At 49.5% G+C, this 10,000-nt stretch overlaps 28 non-coding genes across 28 annotated transcripts; all 28 read right to left on the bottom strand.

Annotated features, from left to right (window-relative positions):
* Window positions 1-83: 83 nt before the first annotated feature.
* TRNAV-AAC (transfer RNA valine (anticodon AAC)) lies at window positions 84-156 on the bottom strand. Its single transcript has one exon. It is a non-coding gene; the product is annotated as a tRNA-Val (tRNA).
* Window positions 157-268: 112 nt separating this feature from the next.
* On the bottom strand, window positions 269-341 carry TRNAV-UAC (transfer RNA valine (anticodon UAC)). Its single transcript has one exon. It is a non-coding gene; the product is annotated as a tRNA-Val (tRNA).
* A 296-nt stretch (window positions 342-637) lies between these two features.
* On the bottom strand, window positions 638-710 carry TRNAV-CAC (transfer RNA valine (anticodon CAC)). Its single transcript has one exon. It is a non-coding gene; the product is annotated as a tRNA-Val (tRNA).
* Window positions 711-835: 125 nt separating this feature from the next.
* TRNAV-AAC (transfer RNA valine (anticodon AAC)) lies at window positions 836-908 on the bottom strand. The gene has a single exon. It is a non-coding gene; the product is annotated as a tRNA-Val (tRNA).
* A 679-nt stretch (window positions 909-1,587) lies between these two features.
* On the bottom strand, window positions 1,588-1,660 carry TRNAV-AAC (transfer RNA valine (anticodon AAC)). The gene has a single exon. It is a non-coding gene; the product is annotated as a tRNA-Val (tRNA).
* A 1,049-nt stretch (window positions 1,661-2,709) lies between these two features.
* TRNAL-UAA (transfer RNA leucine (anticodon UAA)) lies at window positions 2,710-2,782 on the bottom strand. Its single transcript has one exon. It is a non-coding gene; the product is annotated as a tRNA-Leu (tRNA).
* A 112-nt stretch (window positions 2,783-2,894) lies between these two features.
* TRNAV-CAC (transfer RNA valine (anticodon CAC)) lies at window positions 2,895-2,967 on the bottom strand. Its single transcript has one exon. It is a non-coding gene; the product is annotated as a tRNA-Val (tRNA).
* A 125-nt stretch (window positions 2,968-3,092) lies between these two features.
* TRNAV-AAC (transfer RNA valine (anticodon AAC)) lies at window positions 3,093-3,165 on the bottom strand. The gene has a single exon. It is a non-coding gene; the product is annotated as a tRNA-Val (tRNA).
* A 112-nt stretch (window positions 3,166-3,277) lies between these two features.
* TRNAV-UAC (transfer RNA valine (anticodon UAC)) lies at window positions 3,278-3,350 on the bottom strand. Its single transcript has one exon. It is a non-coding gene; the product is annotated as a tRNA-Val (tRNA).
* A 111-nt stretch (window positions 3,351-3,461) lies between these two features.
* TRNAV-AAC (transfer RNA valine (anticodon AAC)) lies at window positions 3,462-3,534 on the bottom strand. The gene has a single exon. It is a non-coding gene; the product is annotated as a tRNA-Val (tRNA).
* Window positions 3,535-4,398: 864 nt separating this feature from the next.
* TRNAV-CAC (transfer RNA valine (anticodon CAC)) lies at window positions 4,399-4,471 on the bottom strand. Its single transcript has one exon. It is a non-coding gene; the product is annotated as a tRNA-Val (tRNA).
* Window positions 4,472-4,596: 125 nt separating this feature from the next.
* Window positions 4,597-4,669, bottom strand: TRNAV-AAC (transfer RNA valine (anticodon AAC)). The gene has a single exon. It is a non-coding gene; the product is annotated as a tRNA-Val (tRNA).
* Window positions 4,670-4,781: 112 nt separating this feature from the next.
* On the bottom strand, window positions 4,782-4,854 carry TRNAV-UAC (transfer RNA valine (anticodon UAC)). The gene has a single exon. It is a non-coding gene; the product is annotated as a tRNA-Val (tRNA).
* Window positions 4,855-5,152: 298 nt separating this feature from the next.
* Window positions 5,153-5,225, bottom strand: TRNAV-CAC (transfer RNA valine (anticodon CAC)). The gene has a single exon. It is a non-coding gene; the product is annotated as a tRNA-Val (tRNA).
* Window positions 5,226-5,350: 125 nt separating this feature from the next.
* Window positions 5,351-5,423, bottom strand: TRNAV-AAC (transfer RNA valine (anticodon AAC)). Its single transcript has one exon. It is a non-coding gene; the product is annotated as a tRNA-Val (tRNA).
* Window positions 5,424-5,719: 296 nt separating this feature from the next.
* Window positions 5,720-5,792, bottom strand: TRNAV-CAC (transfer RNA valine (anticodon CAC)). The gene has a single exon. It is a non-coding gene; the product is annotated as a tRNA-Val (tRNA).
* Window positions 5,793-5,917: 125 nt separating this feature from the next.
* On the bottom strand, window positions 5,918-5,990 carry TRNAV-AAC (transfer RNA valine (anticodon AAC)). The gene has a single exon. It is a non-coding gene; the product is annotated as a tRNA-Val (tRNA).
* A 296-nt stretch (window positions 5,991-6,286) lies between these two features.
* Window positions 6,287-6,360, bottom strand: TRNAV-CAC (transfer RNA valine (anticodon CAC)). Its single transcript has one exon. It is a non-coding gene; the product is annotated as a tRNA-Val (tRNA).
* Window positions 6,361-7,039: 679 nt separating this feature from the next.
* On the bottom strand, window positions 7,040-7,112 carry TRNAV-CAC (transfer RNA valine (anticodon CAC)). Its single transcript has one exon. It is a non-coding gene; the product is annotated as a tRNA-Val (tRNA).
* Window positions 7,113-7,237: 125 nt separating this feature from the next.
* TRNAV-AAC (transfer RNA valine (anticodon AAC)) lies at window positions 7,238-7,310 on the bottom strand. Its single transcript has one exon. It is a non-coding gene; the product is annotated as a tRNA-Val (tRNA).
* A 112-nt stretch (window positions 7,311-7,422) lies between these two features.
* TRNAV-UAC (transfer RNA valine (anticodon UAC)) lies at window positions 7,423-7,495 on the bottom strand. The gene has a single exon. It is a non-coding gene; the product is annotated as a tRNA-Val (tRNA).
* A 309-nt stretch (window positions 7,496-7,804) lies between these two features.
* On the bottom strand, window positions 7,805-7,877 carry TRNAV-AAC (transfer RNA valine (anticodon AAC)). The gene has a single exon. It is a non-coding gene; the product is annotated as a tRNA-Val (tRNA).
* A 112-nt stretch (window positions 7,878-7,989) lies between these two features.
* Window positions 7,990-8,062, bottom strand: TRNAV-UAC (transfer RNA valine (anticodon UAC)). Its single transcript has one exon. It is a non-coding gene; the product is annotated as a tRNA-Val (tRNA).
* A 494-nt stretch (window positions 8,063-8,556) lies between these two features.
* On the bottom strand, window positions 8,557-8,629 carry TRNAV-AAC (transfer RNA valine (anticodon AAC)). The gene has a single exon. It is a non-coding gene; the product is annotated as a tRNA-Val (tRNA).
* Window positions 8,630-8,742: 113 nt separating this feature from the next.
* Window positions 8,743-8,815, bottom strand: TRNAV-CAC (transfer RNA valine (anticodon CAC)). Its single transcript has one exon. It is a non-coding gene; the product is annotated as a tRNA-Val (tRNA).
* Window positions 8,816-8,940: 125 nt separating this feature from the next.
* TRNAV-AAC (transfer RNA valine (anticodon AAC)) lies at window positions 8,941-9,013 on the bottom strand. Its single transcript has one exon. It is a non-coding gene; the product is annotated as a tRNA-Val (tRNA).
* A 296-nt stretch (window positions 9,014-9,309) lies between these two features.
* Window positions 9,310-9,382, bottom strand: TRNAV-CAC (transfer RNA valine (anticodon CAC)). The gene has a single exon. It is a non-coding gene; the product is annotated as a tRNA-Val (tRNA).
* Window positions 9,383-9,507: 125 nt separating this feature from the next.
* On the bottom strand, window positions 9,508-9,580 carry TRNAL-AAG (transfer RNA leucine (anticodon AAG)). Its single transcript has one exon. It is a non-coding gene; the product is annotated as a tRNA-Leu (tRNA).
* Between the last annotated feature and the right edge of the window lie 420 nt (window positions 9,581-10,000).

Raw genomic sequence — 10,000 nt, 5'->3', positions numbered from 1 at the left:
GACTTGAAGAAAAGACTGTGATCTGCCAGCAGGGTCTGAAGACCGGGTATGGACCGATTTCAAGAAAAGAAACCGCAAGTACATGTTTCTGCCTGGTTTCGAACCGGGGACCTTTCGCATGTTAGGCGAACGTGATAACCACTACACTACAGAAACTGGCACGAGATACACACTGCTGCTTTTGCAAGCAAGCGAAAGGACTGGGGTCTAGCACAAGAGTCTAAAGAGCACGTATGGCCCGATTTCCGAAAAAAAAGCTGCTATGCTTTGCTTCTGCCCGGTTTCGAACCAGGGACCTTTCGCGTGTAAGGCGAACGTGATAACCACTACACTACAGAAACTGGCACGAGATACACACTTCTGCTTTTGCAAGCAAGCGAAAGGACTGGGGTCTAGCACAAGAGTCTAAAGAGCACGTATGGCCCGATTTCCGAAAAAAAAGCTGCTACGCTTTGCTTCTGCCCGGTTTCGAACCAGGAACCTTTCGCGTGTAAGGCGAACTTGATAACCACTACACTACAGAAACTGGCACGACATGCACACTACTGCTTTTACAAGCAAGTGAAAGGACTGGGGTCTAGAACGATGATTTGAAGAGCACGTATGGCCGATTTCAGAAACAAAAGCTGCAATGCTTTGTTTCTGCCCGGTTTCGAACCGGGGACCTTTCGCGTGTGAGGCGAACGTGATAACCACTACACTACAGAAACTGGCACGAGAAGCACACTACTGCTTTTGCAAGCAAGCGAAAGGACTTGAAGAAAAGACTGTGGTCTGCCAGCAGGGTCTGAAAACCGGGTATGGACCGATTTCAAGAAAAGAAACCGCAAGTATATGTTTCTGCCCGGTTTCGAACCGGGGACCTTTCGCGTGTTAGGCGAACGTGATAACCACTACACTACAGAAACTGGCACGAGATACACACTGCTGCTTTTGCAAGCAAGCGAAAGGACTGGGGTCTAGCACAAGGGTCTGAAGAGCACGTATGGCCCGATTTCCGAAAAAAAAGCTGCTACGCTTTGCTTCTGCCCGGTTTCAAACCAGGGACCTTTCGCGTGTAAGGCGAACGTGATAACCTCTACACTACAGAAACTGGCACGAGATACACACTGCTGCTTTTGCAAGCAAGCGAAAGGACTGGGGTCTAGCACAAGAGTCTGAAGAGCACGTATGGCCCGATTTCCGAAAAAAAAGCTGCTACGCTTTGCTTCTGCTCGGTTTCGAACCAGGAACCTTTCGCGTGTAAGGCGAACGTGATAACCACTACACTACAGAAACTGGCACGACATGCACACTACTGCTTTTGCAAGCAAGTGAAAGGACTGGGGTCTAGAACGATGATTTCAAGAGCGCGTATGGCCGATTTCAGAAACAAAAGCTGCAATGCTTTGTTTCTGCCCGGTTCCGAATCGGGGACCTTTCGCGTGTGAGGCGAACGTGAAAACCACTACACTACAGAAACTGGCACGAGATGAACACTACTGCTTTTGCAAGCAAGCGAAAGGACTTGAAGAAAAGACTGTGGTCTGCCAGCAGGGTCTGAAGACCGGGTATGGACCGATTTCAAGAAAAGAAACCGCAAGTACATGTTTCTGCCCGGTTTCGAACCGGGGACCTTTCGCGTGTTAGGCGAACGTGATAACCACTACACTACAGAAACTGGCACGAGATACACACTGCTGCTTTTGCAAGCAAGCGAAAGGACTGGGGTCTAGCACAACAGTCTGAAGAGCACGTATGGCCCGATTTCCGAATAAAAAGCTGCTACGCTTTGCTTCTGCCCGGTTTCGAACCAGGGACCTTTCCCGTGTAAGGCGAACATGATAACCACTACACTACAGAAACTGGCACGACATGCACACTACTGCTTTTGCAAGCAAGTGAAAGGACTGGGGTCTAGAACGATGAGTTGAAGAGCACGTATGGCCGATTTCAGAAACAAAAGCTGCAATGCTTTGTTTCTGCCCGGTTTCGAACCAGGGACCTTTCGCGTGTGAGGCGAATGTGATAACCACTACTTTACAGAAACTGGCACGAGATACACACTGCTGCTTTTGCAGGCAAGCGAAAGGACTGGGGTCTAGCACAAGAGTCTGAAGAGCACGTATGGCCCGATTTCCGAAAAAAAAGCTGCTACGCTTTGCTTCTGGCCGGTTTCGAACCAGGGACCTTTCGCGTGTAAGGCGAACGTGATAAGCACTACACTACAGAAACTGGCACGAGATGCACACTACTGCTTTTGCAAGCAAGCAAAAGGACTTGAAGAAAAGACTGTGGTCTGCCAGCAGGGTCTGAAGACCGAGTATGGATCAATTTCAAGAAAAGAAACCGCAAGTACATGTTTCTGCTCGGTTTCGAACCGGGGACCTTTCGCGTGTTAGGCGAACGTGATAACCACTACACTACAGAAACTAGCACGAGAAACACACTGCTGCTTTTGCAAGCAAGCGAAAGGACTGGGGTCTAGCACAAAATTCTGAAGAGCACGTATGGCCCGATTTCCGAAAAAAAAGCTGCTACGCTTTGCTTCTGCCCGGTTTCGAACCAGGGACCTTTCGCGTGTAAGGCGAACGTGATAACGACTACACTACAGAAACTGGCACGAGATACACACTGCTGCTTTTGCAAGCAAGCGAAAGGACTGGGGTCTAGCACAAAAGTCTGAAGAGCACGTATGGCCCGATTTCCGAAAAAAAATCTGCTACGCTTTGCTTCTGCCCGGTTTCGAACCAGGGACCTTTCGCGTTTAAGGCGACCGTGATAACCAGTACACTACAGAAACTGGCACGACATGCACACTACTGCTTTTGCAAGCAAGTGAAAGGACTGGGGTCTAGAACGATGATTTGAAGAGCACGTATGGCCCGATTTCCGAAAAAAAAGCTGCAACGCTTTGCTTCTGCCCGGTTTCGAACCAGGGACCTTTCGCGTGTGAGGCGAATGTGATAACCACTACACTACAGAAACTGGCACGAGATGCACACTACTGCTTTTGCAAGCAAGCGAAAGGACTTGAAGAAAAGACTGTGGTCTGCCAGCAGGGTCTGAAGACCGGGTATGGACCAATTTCAAGAAAAGAAACCGCAAGTACATGTTTCTGCCCGGTTTCGAACCGGGGACCTTTCGCGTGTTAGGCGAACGTGATAACCACTACACTACAGAAACTGGCACTAGATACACGCTGCTGCTTTTGCAAGCAAGCGAAAGGACTGGGGTCTAGCACAAGAGTCTGAAGAGCACGTATGGCCCGATTTCCGAAAACAAAACTGCTACGCTTTGCTTCTGCCCGGTTTCGAACCAGGGACCTTTCGCGTGTAAGGCGAACGTGATAACCACTACACTACAGAAACTGGCACGACATGCACACTACTGCTTTTGCAAGCAAGTGAAAGGACTGGGGTCTAGAACGATGATTTGAAGAGCACGTATGGCCGATTTCAGAAACAAAAGCTGCAATGCTTTGTTTCTGCCCGGTTTCGAACCGGGGACCTTTCGCGTGTTAGGCGAACGTGATAACCACTACACTACAGAAACTGGCACGAGATACACACTGCTGCTTTTGCAAGCAAGCGAAAGGACTGGGGTCTAGCACAAGAGTCTGAAGAGCACGTATGGCCCGATTTCCGAAAAAAAAGCTGCTACGCTTTGCTTCTGCCCGGTTTCGAACCAGGGACCTTTCGCGTGTAAGGCGAACGTGATAAGCACTACACTACAGAAACTGGCACGAGATGCACACTACTGCTTTTGCAAGCAAGCAAAAGGACTTGAAGAAAAGACTGTGGTCTGCCAGCAGGGTCTGAAGACCGAGTATGGATCAATTTCAAGAAAAGAAACCGCAAGTACATGTTTCTGCTCGGTTTCGAACCGGGGACCTTTCGCGTGTTAGGCGAACGTGATAACCACTACACTACAGAAACTAGCACGAGAAACACACTGCTGCTTTTGCAAGCAAGCGAAAGGACTGGGGTCTAGCACAAGATTCTGAAGAGCACGTATGGCCCGATTTCCGAAAAAAAAGCTGCTACGCTTTGCTTCTGCCCGGTTTCGAACCAGGGACCTTTCGCGTGTAAGGCGAACGTGATAACGACTACACTACAGAAACTGGCACGAGATACACACTGCTGCTTTTGCAAGCAAGCGAAAGGACTGGGGTCTAGCACAAAAGTCTGAAGAGCACGTATGGCCCGATTTCCGAAAAAAAATCTGCTACGCTTTGCTTCTGCCCGGTTTCGAACCAGGGACCTTTCGCGTGTAAGGCGACCGTGATAACCAGTACACTACAGAAACTGGCACGACATGCACACTACTGCTTTTGCAAGCAAGTGAAAGGACTGGGGTCTAGAACGATGATTTGAAGAGCACGTATGGCCGATTTCAGAAACAAAAGCTGCAATGCTTTGTTTCTGCCCGGTTTCGAACCGGGGACCTTTCGCGTGTGAGGCGAACGTGATAACCACTACACTACAGAAACTGGCACGAGATGCACACTACTGCTTTTGCAAGCAAGCGAAAGGACTTGAAGAAAAGACTGTGGTCTGCAAGCAGGGTCTGAAGACCGGGTATGGACCGATTTCAAGAATAGAAACCGCAAGTACATGTTTCTGCCCGGTTTCGAACCGGGGACCTTTCGCGTGTTAGGCGAACGTGATAACCACTACACTACAGAAACTGGCACGAGATACACACTGCTGCTTTTGCAAGCAAGCGAAAGGACTGGGGTCTAGCACAAGAATCTGAAGAGCACGTATGGCCCGATTTCCGAAAAAAAAGCTGCTACGCTTTGCTTCTGCCCGGTTTCGAACCAGGGACCTTTCGCGTGTAAGGCGAACGTGATAACCACTACACTACAGAAACTGGCACGACATGCACACTACTGCTTTTGCAAGCAAGTGAAAGGACTGGGGTCTAGAACGATGATTTGAAGAGCACGTATGGCCCGATTTCCGAAAAAAAAAGCTGCTACGCTTTGCTTCTGCCCGGTTTCGAACCAGAGACCTTTACGCGTGTAAGGCGAACGTGATAACCACTACACTACAGAAACTGGCACGACATGTACACTACTGCTTTTGCAAGCAAGTGAAAGGACTGGGGTCTAGAACGATGATTTGAAGAGCACTTATGGCCGATTTCAGAAACAAAAGCTGCAATGCTTTGTTTCTGCCCGGTTTCGAACCGGGGACCTTTCGCGTGTGAGGCGAACGTGATAACCACTACACTACAGAAACCGGCACGAGATGCACACTACTGCTTTTGCAAGCAAGCGAAAGGACTTGAAGAAAAGACTGTGGTCTGCAAGCAGGGTCTGAAGACCGGGTATGGACCGATTTCAAGAAAAGAAACCGCAAGTACATGTTTCTGCCCGGTTTCGAACCGGGGACCTTTCGCGTGTTAGGCGAACGTGATAACCACTACACTACAGAAACTGGCACGAGACACACACTGCTGCTTCTGCAAGCAAGCGAAAGGACTGGGGTCTAGCACAAGAGTCTGAAGAGCACGTATGGCCCGATTTCCGAAAAAAAAGCTGCAACGCTTTGCTTCTGCCCGGTTTCGAAGCAGGGACCTTTCACGTGTAAGGCGAACGTGATAACCACTACACTACAGAAACTGGCACGACATGCACGCTACTGCTTTTGCAAGCAAGTGAAAGGACTGGGGTCTAGAACGATGATTTGAAGAGCACGTATGGCCGATTTCAGAAACAAAAGCTGCAATGCTTTGTTTCTGCCCTGTTTCGAACCGGGGACCTTTCGCGTGTGAGGCGAACGTGATAACCACTACACTACAGAAACTGGCACGAGATGCACACTACTGCTTTTGCAAGCAAGCGAAAGGACTTGAAGAAAAGACTGTGGTCTGCCAGCAGGGTCTGAAGACCGGGTATGGACCAATTTCAAGAAAAGAAACCGCAAGTACATGTTTCTGCCCGGTTTCGAACCGGGGACCTTTCGCGTGTTAGGCGAACGTGATAACCACTACACTACAGAAACTGGCACTAGATACACACTGCTGCTTTTGCAAGCAAGCGAAAGGACTGGGGTCTAACACAAGAGTCTGAAGAGCACGTATGGCCCGATTTCCGAAAACAAAACTGCTACGCTTTGCTTCTACCCGGTTTCGAACCAGGGAACTTTCGCATGTAAGGCGAACGTGATAACCACTACACTACAGAAACTGGCACGACATGCACACTACTGCTTTTGCAAGCAAGTGAAAGGACTGGGGTCTAGAACGATGATTTGAAGAGCACGTATGGCCGATTTCAGAAACAAAAGCTGCAATGCTTTGTTTCTGCCCGGTTTCGAACCGGGGGACCTCTCGCGTGTGAGGCGAACGTGATAACCACTACACTACAGAAACTGGCACGAGATGCACACTACTGCTTTTGCAAGCAAGCGAAAGGACTTGAAGAAAAGACTGTGGTCTGCCAGCAGGGTCTGAAGACCGAGTATGGACCAATTTCAAGAAAAGAAACCGCAAGTACATGTTTCTGCTCGGTTTCGAACCGGGGACCTTTCGCGTGTTAGGCGAACGTGATAACCACTACACTACAGAAACTAGCACGAGAAACACACTGCTGCTTTTGCAAGCAAGCGAAAGGACTGGGGTCTAGCACAAGATTCTGAAGAGCACGTATGGCCCGATTTCCGAAAAAAAAGCTGCTACGCTTTGCTTCTGCCCGGTTTCGAACCAGGGACCTTTCGCGTGTAAGGCGAACGTGATAACGACTACACTACAGAAACTGGCACGAGATACACACTGCTGCTTTTGCAAGCAAGCGAAAGGACTGGGGTCTAGCACAAAAGTCTGAAGAGCACGTATGGCCCGATTTCCGAAAAAAAATCTGCTACGCTTTGCTTCTGCCCGGTTTCGAACCAGGGACCTTTCGCGTGTAAGGCGACCGTGATAACCACTACACTACAGAAACTGGCACGACATGCACACTACTGCTTTTGCAAGCAAGTGAAAGGACTGGGGTCTAGAACGATGATTTGAAGAGCACGTATGGCCGATTTTAGAAACAAAAGCTGCAATGCTTTGTTTCTGCCCGGTTTCGAACCGGGGACCTTTCGCGTGTGAGGCGAACGTGATAACCACTACACTACAGAAACTGGCACGAGATGCACACTACTGCTTTTGCAAGCAAGCGAAAGGACTTGAAGAAAAGACTGTGGTCTGCCAGCAGGGTCTGAAGACCGGGTATGGACCGATTTCAAGAATAGAAACCGCAAGTACATGTTTCTGCCCGGTTTCGAACCGGGGACCTTTCGCGTGTTAGGCGAACGTGATAACCACTACACTACAGAAACTGGCACGAGATACACACTGCTGCTTTTGCAAGCAAGCGAAAGGACTGGGGTCTAGCACAAGAATCTGAAGAGCACGTATGGCCCGATTTCCGAAAAAAAAGCAGCTACGCTTTGCTTCTGCCCGGTTTCGAACCAGGGACCTTTCGCGTGTAAGGCGAACGTGATAACCACTACACTACAGAAACTGGCACGACATGCACACTACTGCTTTTGCAAGCAAGGGAAAGGACTGGGGTCTCGAACGATGATTTGAAGAGCACGTATGGCCGATTTCAGAAACAAAAGCTGCAATGCTTTGTTTCTGCCCGGTTTCGAACAGGGGACTTTTCGCGTGTGAGGCGAACGTGATAACCACTACACTACAGAAACCGGCACGAGATGCACACTACTGCTTTTGCAAGCAAGCGAAAGGACTTGAAGAAAAGACTGTGGTCTGCCAGCAGGGTCTGAAGACCGGGTATGGACCAATTTCAAGAAAAGAAACCGCAAGTACATGTTTCTGCCCGGTTTCGAACCGGGGACCTTTCGCGTGTTAGGCGAACGTGATAACCACTACACTACAGAAACTGGCACTAGATACACACTGCTGCTTTTGCAAGCAAGCGAAAGGACTGGGGTCGAGCACAAGAGTCTGAAGAGCACGTATGGCCCGATTTCCGAAAAAAAAGCTGCTACGCTTTGCTTCTGCCCGGTTTCGAACCAGGGACCTTTCGCGTGTAAGGCGAACGTGATAACCACTACACTACAGAAACTGGCACGAGATACACCCTGCTGCTTTTGCAAGCAAGCGAAAGGACTGGGGTCTAGCACAAAAGTCTGAAGAGCACGTATGGCCCGATTTCCGAAAAACAATCTGCTACTCTTTGCTTCTGCCCGGTTTCGAACCTGGGACCTTTCGCGTGTAAGGCGACCGTGATAACCACTGCACTACAGAAACTGGCACGACATGCACACTACTGCTTTTGCAAGCAAGTGAAAGGACTGAGGTCTAGAACGATGATTTGAAGAGCACGTATGGCCGATTTCAGAAACAAAAGCTGCAATGCTTTGTTTCTGCCCGGTTTCGAACCGGGGACCTTTCGCGAGTGAGGCGAACGTGATAACCACTACACTACTGAAACTGGCACGTGATGCACACTACTGCTTTTGCAAGCAAGCGAAAGGACTTGAAGAAAAGACTGTGGTCTGCCAGCAGGGTCTGAAGACCGGGTATGGACCGATTTCAAGAAAAGAAACCGCAAGTACATGTTTCTGCCCGGTTTCGAACCGGGGACCTTTCGCGTGTTAGGCGAACGTGATAACCACTACACTACAGAAACTGGCACGAGATACACACTGCTGCTTTTGCAAGCAAGCGAAAGGACTGGGGTCTAGCACATGAATCTGAAGAGCACGTATGGCCCGATTTCCGAAAAAAAAAGCTGCTACGCTTTGCTTCTGCCCGGTTTCGAACCAGGGACCTTTCGCGTGTGAGGCGAACGTGATAACCACTACACTACAGAAACCGGCACGAGATGCACACTACTGCTTTTGCAAGCAAGCGAAAGGACTAGAAGAAAAGACTGTGGTCTGCAAGCAGGGTCTGAAGACCGGGTATGGACCGATTTCAAGAAAAGAAACCACAAGTACATGTTTCTGCCCGGTTTCGAACCGGGGACCTTTCGCGTGTTAGGCGAACGTGATAACCACTACACTACAGAAACTGGCACGAGACACACACTGCTGCTTTTGCAAGCAAGCGAAAGGACTGGGGTCTAGCACAAGAGTCTGAAGAGCACGTATGGCCCGATTTCCGAAAAAAAAGCTGCTACGCTTTGCTTCTGCCCGGTTTCGAACAAGGGACCTTTCGCGTGTAAGGCGAACGTGATAACCACTACACTACAGAAACTGGCACGACATGCACGCTACTGCTTTTGCAAGCAAGTGAAAGGACTGGGGTCTAGAACGATGATTTGAAGAGCACGTATGGCCGATTTCAGAAACAAAAGCTGCAATGCTTTGTTTCTGCCCGGTTTCGAACCGGGGACCTTTCGCGTGTGAGGCGAACGTGATAACCACTACACTACAGAAACTGGCACGAGATGCACACTACTGCTTTTGCAAGCAAGCGAAAGGACTTGAAGAAAAGACTGTGGTCTGCCAGCAGGGTCTGAAGACCGGGTATGGACCAATTTCAAGAAAAGAAACCGCAAGTACATGTTTCTGCCCGGTTTCGAACCGGAGACCTTTCGCGTCTTAGGCGAACGTGATAACCACTACACTACAGAAACTGGCGCTAGATACACACTGCTGCTTTTGCAAGCAAGCGAAAGGACTGGGGTCTAGCACAAGAGTCTGAAGAGCACGTATGGCCCGATTTCCGAAAAAAAAGCTGCTACGCTTTGCTTCTGCTCGGTTTCGAACCAGGAACCTTTCGCGTGTAAGGCGAACGTGATAACCACTACACTACAGAAACTGGCACGACATGCACACTACTGCTTTTGCAAGCAAGTGAAAGGACTGGGGTCTAGAACGATGATTTGAAGAGCGCGTATGGCCGATTTCAGAAACAAAAGCTGCAATGCTTTGTTTCTGCCCGGTTTCGAATCGGGGACCTTTCGCGTGTGAGGCGAACGTGATAACCACTACACTACAGAAACTGGCACGAGATGAACACTACTGCTTTTGCAAGCAAGCGAAAGGACTTGAAG

This window comes from Leptodactylus fuscus, unplaced genomic scaffold (assembly GCF_031893055.1).
Source record: "Leptodactylus fuscus isolate aLepFus1 unplaced genomic scaffold, aLepFus1.hap2 HAP2_SCAFFOLD_242, whole genome shotgun sequence".
Classification (NCBI taxonomy): Eukaryota; Metazoa; Chordata; class Amphibia; order Anura; family Leptodactylidae; genus Leptodactylus; species Leptodactylus fuscus.
Note: the sequence above shows the minus strand (reverse complement) of the source record. Positions and strands in the feature narration are given on the sequence as shown.